Source organism: Fukomys damarensis, unplaced genomic scaffold, assembly GCF_012274545.1.
Source record: "Fukomys damarensis isolate Sample0158 unplaced genomic scaffold, DMR_v1.0_HiC HiC_scaffold_14, whole genome shotgun sequence".
NCBI lineage: Eukaryota > Metazoa > Chordata > Mammalia > Rodentia > Bathyergidae > Fukomys > Fukomys damarensis.
Window position 1 is genome coordinate 15,254,315 of NW_022900926.1, and position 8,350 is coordinate 15,262,664.

The 8,350-nt window shown below is 39.9% G+C and overlaps 1 pseudogene; it reads left to right on the top strand.

Moving 5' to 3' along the window:
- Nucleotides 1-3,782: 3,782 nt before the first annotated feature.
- Nucleotides 3,783-6,471, top strand: LOC104863978 (annotated as a pseudogene).
- The last annotated feature ends 1,879 nt before the right edge of the window (nt 6,472-8,350 follow it).

An 8,350-nucleotide genomic window follows, 5' to 3' on the forward strand; every position in this document is an offset into this window, starting at 1 on the left:
CTCTCTCTCTCTCTCTCTCTCTCTCTCTCTCTCTCTCTCTCTCTCTCTCTCTCTCCCTGTCTCCCTGTCTGCCGTGAGATGAGCAGCTTTCCCCTGCTATGCCCTTCCACCAGGCCATTTCTCCTTGGAGAGGAGCCAACCAACCATGAAATGAATCCTCTAATAACCGCGAGACCAAATAAACCTCTCCTGCTTTATGTTTTGCTGCCCAGTACTTTGTCCAAACAACAGGGAAATGACTAAGACAGGGAGTAAGTGGAAAGATCTGCCCAGAAAAAGTCGGACAATTCTCATAGTTATGAGGTTTTTAGGACACTTCCACTAATTCAGAGTGTTTGCAGGATAGAGTAGACAGAGTACTTGTGAGTGTGACAGAAGAAGAGTGTGGGTTGGAGGTCACCAGGTTTTACACATCTACTTTGAAGATATTTATTTAACTCTTCAGGCAATGGACAGCCAGTAAATACAAAGTTAGAAATATCAAAATTGCTTTACATTACACATCCACACTCAATAAATCTCATTTTCCCCCAAAACTGCCTCTTTTCTGGTGCTCCATATTCTAGAGATCGTCACCATCATTCCTGTTGTCTCTTAAGCCAGAAATATATGCAGCACCCTTGATATTAAACCTTTGCAATCCATCTTTGTATCATTTTGTCTCCAAATCACTACTAAAATGTCTCCCTACCCCATCGGTTCATTTCTCTTCCATTGTCACTATCCTAGTCGAAGTCACCGTCTGAACTGTGCTGGTAAAGACCTATCTCACTTCCTTATAGGTACCATTTCTCCTCCAATCTGATATTTACCTCAAAGCCAGAGCTAGCTGAAATGCAAATTGAGTTCTGCCTTTACTATGTTGAAAAACTGTTGTTGAAAACTTAAAAGTGGCCAGTAAGAACCTGGATAGTTTGACCCTTGCTACTTCTCCCAGCTTTCACATTCATTCGCTAGGCTTCTACCAAGCTGGTCTTCTCCCAGCTCTTCAAACATGCCGAGACCTGTCCCAGCATCCTCGCTTGCGTCCACCCTTACAGCATATACTTCTCGCTCTGTCTAGATTAACCCACCTTTCCTGTCTCTCCACATTGTGCCTCTCTCTTCCATTATCACTTTCACTTTCGAAGCCTAATCTTTCCGGGCATCACAAGACGGTCAAGTTCTTTTGCTGCACATATTTTCTTATGTTCTTTGGTGTAATTACTTGACTCTATGTCCTCCCCATGAACTTTCTTTCTTATCATTCTTGTATTTCTGCCATCTAATGGTTTTCAACAAATCCTTTTGAGTAAATGAATGACATTAGCAATTTATTTTTTTAAAGTTCACTCTGATAGCAATATGAAAATGAAATCTGCATGAATATGACTAAAGGCAAAAAAGACAGTTAAGAGACAAGTTTGGTAATCATCTAGAAAGGCTGGTCCTTTGAGAGTAGGGAGGACAGAACAGAGCTGAACACAATGGAAAAGAGGAAACATCATACATGGCTAAGATTTCATTCTGAACCTGGAAAACAGCTTATTACAGCAACTGCTGGATGGCACCATAACGATATTTAGATGCTTCTAGATCTTTGGATGCAGGAAAATCTATGATTAATGCATAGGTTCCTTTAAACAATTATCAGATGTGTCCTAAGATAAATGTAAATTGTCTCTATTTGTGGGAGGGGCGTTCAGCGGGGAAGGAAGGGAGCTTGCAGAGCCTGTGTATTTCAAAAGTCTCTTTCCTGGAATTAAATATAATTCCCACTTCTACTTCCACCCACTTGATTGACCCCTGATCCAAGCAGTTTGGCTTGACTTCATTAAGGATGGGCAATAACCATGATTAAATTGTACTAACACTTTCACGAATGTGTCAACTCTGAGCAAACAGCTCTTTCGGTTGTAAGGAGCTTATCCTACATAAATAGAATAACATTGTGTCTCATCTATGTGTCAGATCCCTTAGAAAAGACACACCCTATAGAAGAGTCTTAGGCCACAATGAATTTCTGAGAGGATCTAGCAGTGCAGTAATCTATTTCAAAGGAATGGGAATAGCAAAGCCATCTTTCTCATTTTCAAGTAAGAATTTGAAGACTTCGCTATGGCAACTCTGTGTTTTCTCTTTCAACCATCCAAATGTAGCCATTTAGCTCTCATACACACAAGTGCGGGGATTTTCAGTGTGCTTTGTCACCCCAAAATGTGTCTATTACAAACCATTTGCAGAAATTTCCCTTTCACTTAGTGTACTTCTGTGAATGGGCTCATCTTCCTAAATGTGGGAAAGAATTAGGGCCATTCAGAGCGCTCTGCACGATTTCTATTAGGGATGCAAATGTGCAGGATATGGACAAAAACAGTAGTTCCACTTGTGAAACATTTGAATTTGGAGAATTTAACTTAGAAAGAGAGTGCTGTAACTTTCTACTTGAGAAAAGGTTTCTGATTCTTCATGTCTGTATTTTCCCGGACTCCATTTCCTCTCCCATCCCCAGACGTGGCTGTGCATTTAGTCCTTAGTATTCCAGCCTTTTTGCTCTACACTTTAACACGGAGCTCTCCTCTGATTTCTTAGCTTCACTATTGGCTCTTTCCTATTGACTTCCAATTTACTTCTGCTTCTCTGAGCTTTAATCCAACATCTTTAAGTGCCTGCTAGTCATTTTTTTTAAATTCAGATTTAAGATGTCACGAGTCAAGGCTGTCATCTTATACCTACTCCTACCCACAGAAACATCTTACATCAGTGGCAGTGAGCTCCTCGTGTGTCAGTCTTCCTAATACTTTCTGTGCTGACTCCTTCACATAGTAATCAAGTGCTATTAACCCACCGCCTCACCCTGTTTCTCAAATCTTACCCACCAGCATTCCCTTATCCCCACTAGCTAATCCCTTTCTCAGCTGATGTCCAGGATCCATGAGTTTCTTGCTCTCTAGCCTAATCCAGGCTCCTAATACTCTGCTCATGTGTTGGTCACCCACAGATGAATTAGCACTGACCTCTTCCTCCCTGTAGCTCCCTTGCACATCCTGTCTCCCTCATTCTCTGCAAATGAGATTCAAAACACTCGTCACAATCACCTTCAGCTCCCTCTTCTCATTTCCAAACATCTGCGACTGTATCCAGCCACAAGCCTATTGGTGCTTTCTCATTTCCAAATAAGCATGTTTATTACCTCCAAAGTACCACTTCCTGTGTCCTGAACCCTGGCTTTTCTCCTTGTCACCAGCATTTTATTACATCACTTATTCTCAGAAGTTCATTCATTTCCAGTCATGTCATTTCCATTGGTGTCTCTCCCCTCATCTATAAACATGTTCAGATCTTACTCCATACTTTGAGTAAGAGTCCCACGAAAGCCCATTTGTTGAAGGTGTGGTCACCGGTCTATGGCACTACTAAAAGGGATGGAGCATTTAAGAGGTGGCATTTAAAGAGAGGGAGTGAGGAGGCTGGAGGCGCAAACTTGAAGGAGTTGTTGGGACCCTACCCCTTTCTCTTTTTCTCTCTTTCTCTTCCCAGCTGCCAGAAGGTAAGCAGCTTCCTCTGCTACAACCTCCCACCGTGCCACACTGTGCTGCCTCAGACCCAACGGGTCGTGGACTGGAACTTTAAAACCAACAGGTCAGCTGGAATAAACCTTTCTTCATTATGTGTTGATTACCTCGGTTATCTTAGTTACTTTCTCATCACTGAGACACAATACCCAACACCTACAACTTTAAGGAGAAAAGGTTTATTTTGGCTCACAATCCAATCATTGGCTGGCTCCAAGGTGGGGCGGCATGGCAGAGGTACATGACAGAGGAACACGGCAGAGGGTTGCCCAGGGCATGGCCGTGGGAAACAGAGAGATCAAAGAAGGTGGGAGGGAAATAAACCCTTCCAGGCTATGCCCCAGTGATCCACCTCCCCCACCCAGGCTTCACCTCCCGAATCATCAGTGCACCAATGCACTGACGAGTACCAGGCCACCATGATCCGATCACCTCCCAAAAGCCCCACCTATGAGTTCATGAGGCTTTGGGGAGACATCTAGATACAAATTGTATAGCATCACACATGTGGGAAATGGGCTACTACATCTTGCATCTCCTGAAAAAATAAAAATAAATAAGTAAAATATCTATTTTACCTGTCCTAGCTGCATTAACTATATTAGGTCTGTCTTTACTTTCTGAGACAAATTCTGTAATCAAATTATCTCTGTAGACTTTTAAACTCAATATTTTATTCACCTACTTAATCATTTGGCAATATTTGACCAGCAGTTACGATAATAATGAAACCACATTTTCAAGGTTTTCGATATGCTCCTAATAGCAATCTCACTCACCTATTTCAGTTGCCTTTTCCCTGACCACACTGTGTGAACATTTAACTGCTTTCCTCTTTCACTTCTCTTCTCTAGTTTCCATGACGCTGTGCTCACTGTTAGACAGGTCCTCTTTCTACTCTGTCACTAAATAAAATGAAATCTCCCTAATGTTTTATTGGTTCTCTAATAGGCCCCTCACGTTTCTCTTTACATCCTTTTATTTTCCTTATCACCTGTGCATTATTCCTTGTTATTTCTTTTATTGCTGCTGCTAATTTTCCTTGGTTCCTGTAGAGATAGATCTCCAATTTTTTTGTTTTCCACCCAAATCCTCTTCCCAAACATCAGCTAGTCATTCATTATCCATGCATTTTTCCCAGATTTCACATATCTAAAACCAAATTCATGATCTTCACTAACTGCTTTCATTTCCTAGATTCCCTTTGTCTTTAATGTCCAGAATTTTTCTAGCTCTCCATTTACTAAATTTTTTAAACATTTATTATGGTTATGCTGTGTCAATCTAAGAATCTAAGTGGAGAACTAGAAATTACTTAAATGATTATAGATCAATACTTAATAATACAGCAAATGATTACACAGGTGATGGAAGACCTGAGATGCTGGGCAGGGTATCTCAAGTTATTTTTGTAGCCATAACAAAATACCACAGACTGGGTAATGATAATCAACAGAAATTTATTTCTCACAGTTCCAAAGATCAAGGTGCTAATTCGTATAGTGTCTAGTGAGGCCTTGCCATGTCTGCTTTCAAAATGCCATCTTACTGTTCCCTCTGGAAGATACTGATTATGTTCCTTTATGTTCCATTGTTGTACAGTGGAAAGTGAAGGGTAAAAGAAGCCTAAACTAGTTTCCTCCAGCTCTTTTAAAAGGTACTTAAATATTCAGAAGGGCTTTGCCCTTGCGATTTAATCATGTCTCAAAAGGCCCTGCCTTTAATTCCACCCAGTGGAGATTATGTTGGAATACATAAACTTTGGACGTTCAGACCACAGCACAGAGCACAGTGAGGCAACCGGTAGACTGATAGCAGTTGACTTTGGCTAGAAGAATGAGGAGAGGAGATTTTGAAAGAAAGGTAAGTATTGAAGAGCACCCAGAAGAAGCTGGAACCATGACTAAATCTGTAGCAACTGAGGAAACGCTGCCAGACCTGCTGCTCTGATTAAGAAGAAAAGATGAGAATTAACCTTGTATTCTCCTTTCTTCTCATGTAGTGTCCCCTACTGGCCAAACCAGCCTGGAAATCAATAGTTCTTATGACTTAGAAGTCCAACCATAGAAGGCATCCATTCCTGCCCTTCTACCAGATTTTATTTCCAACACCATCAAACTTACACTAATATACTACAACTATTCTTTGTAGAAAGTTGTTCTTATACTCAAAGAAAAGATACTCAGACTACAGTACTTTGAGTCCCATAGAGAGAGCGCCAGGGCAAGTGAGAGCTGGAAGGCACTGGATGACTCTGTGCCTCACTGAGGAAAACAAGTAAGCACAGGCAAAGGAGATCCTAAGAAGCTAAGAGGCAAAATGTCATCATGTGCATTCTTTGCGCAAACTTGCTGAGAGAAGCACAAGAAGCACCCAGATGCTTCCATTAACTTCTCAAGAGTTTTCTAAGAAGCTCTCAGGATGGTGAAGACTATGTCTACTAAAGAGAAAGGAAAATTTTAAGACATGACAAGGGCGGACAAGACCCATTAAGAAAGAAAAATGAAAAACTATATGTATCTCTCCTAAAGGAGAAAGAAAAATGAAGTTCAAGAATCCCAATGCCCCCAAGAGCCCTCCTTCAGCCTTCTTCTTGCTCTGTTCTGAGCATTGCCCCCAAATCAAAGGAGAACCTCCTGGCCTCTCCATTGGTGACGTTGTGAAGAAACTGGGAGAAATGTGGAATAACACTGCAGCAGAGGACGAGCAGCCTGATGAGAAGAAGGCAGCCAGGCTGAAGGAAAAGTACGACAAGGACATTGCTGCCTACTGAGCTAAAGGAAAACCTGATGCAGCAAAAATTGGCATTGTCAAGGCTGAAAAAAGCAAGACAAAGAAGGAAGAGGAAGAAGATGAGGAAGAGGAAGAGGAGGAGGAGGAAGAAGATGAAGGGATGAAGATGAATAAGAAGAGATGATGAATAAGTTAGTTTTAGAGCAGTTTTTTTTCTTGTCTATAAAGCATTTAACCCCGTCCCCCCATTCACAAGCCACTCCTTTTAAAGAAAAAAATCAAAATGTAAAGCTGTGTAAGATTTGTTTTTAAACTGCACAGTGTCTTTTTTTTGCATAGTTAACACACTACAGAATGTTTTCTTAGATAGCCTGTGCTGGTGGTATTTCAATAGCCACTGACTTTGCCTGGTACGGGATGGGGGTTGGAAGTTGGCACGGGAATTGAAAGTAGGTTCTTGTTGATGCACAGCACAAATGAGTTATATATGGGGATAGTAGTTTTTCATCTTCAGTTGTCTCTGATGCAGCTTATATGAAATGGTTTTCTGTTAACTGAATATCACTCTTTAATTGCAAAAAAAAAAACCTTGCAGCTCTTTTGTTGACATTCTGAATGCTTCTAAGTAAATACGATTGTTTATTTAAAAGCAGAAAAGAGACACAAAGGCTCATCAGTCCCTGTATCAATCTCAGTAACTCACAAACCGTACATGATATGCAGTCACCTATATCTATTTTGGATTTGGCTTTTCATTAGTCTAGTGACTTGTGTACTCACTTGTGAAGTTTAGCACTGCCAATATAGCTTTTTTCAAAACAAGTAGGAGAGCAAAAGGGACAGAAAAAAATATCCACAGTAGTTGCAGGCTTCTTTCTGTATCTGATGCCAACTCCATAGATTTTATGGTGTGTGTGTGTGTGTGTGTGTGTGTGTGTGTGTGTGTGTTTAGTGAAGTGTGGGGGATCAAATGTAGGGCCTCATTTATACTAAGTAGGGGCTCTACAGATGAGCTACACCCAAATCTCTAATATTTTTAACATTGCAGCTTTATTGAGATGTAACTCACACACCATAACATTCAATCATTGATGATATATAATTTAATGGTTTTCATTATAGTTACTGAGTTGGGCAGCTATTTTCACAGTTTCAGATTTTCATCACTTTCATGGTAAACCCTGTACTCATTAACTGCCATTCTCTATTGTTAAAGACCTCACCCCTTTGTTTCTTTGAAGAGCAATTCATGACCAAATGATCCCAGTATTTAAAAATTACTTCCAATTCTGAAATCTGAAGGATGTGGATCCCCCGTAGGGCTATTCATCTTTTTATGTATGTGCTCCTTCTCTCCTATTAGATTATAACCCTCTTAAGAGTGAGCCACTTGTCTTGATTGAAGAGATGGAAAAAATATTTAGAATTGAGCCTGCCTCATTGAATTTAATCTTCTTTCCTTTGTGCTTTGATTAACTCATGTTACTGTGAACTTTTCCCCTAACAGAAATTTTTTCCTTAATCATTTTCCCCAAGAAAATGATTCAAAATTGGAATAGATTTAATCAGAAAATCTAAGGAATTCATTAAAATACAAAAATAGAATCATTGAGAAAAACACATCAAAATTACTTATTATTCTCATCCACTGTCAATATGCATCTAAAATGTGTTAGAAATAAGAATGTTTCTTTTATTCCAGCATTACAAGTGTCCTTTGCAATGAAAGCTGATGTTAAGTGACAGGGAAATGTTCAATTTACTAATTAAGCTTGCTGTTAGATCTAGTGCATTGGTGAATCAAATCTTTCAAATGCATAACTATTTAGATGTGTCTCAGATATGTATAAGTAAACACCTTTAAGTCTTGCTCATGAAAGCACACACTAGAAAAATCAACAGTTTTAAAATTTTCCTTATTTTTAGCAGATATCACATCTATAAACAAACTTTTCTTCCCACATCTCTTTGCATTTTATTTCACTTCTTTCATTCTTTCTTTATCAATTCTTTCCTCCTCCTCCTCCTCCTCCTCCTCTTCTTCTTCTTCTTCTGTTCTTATG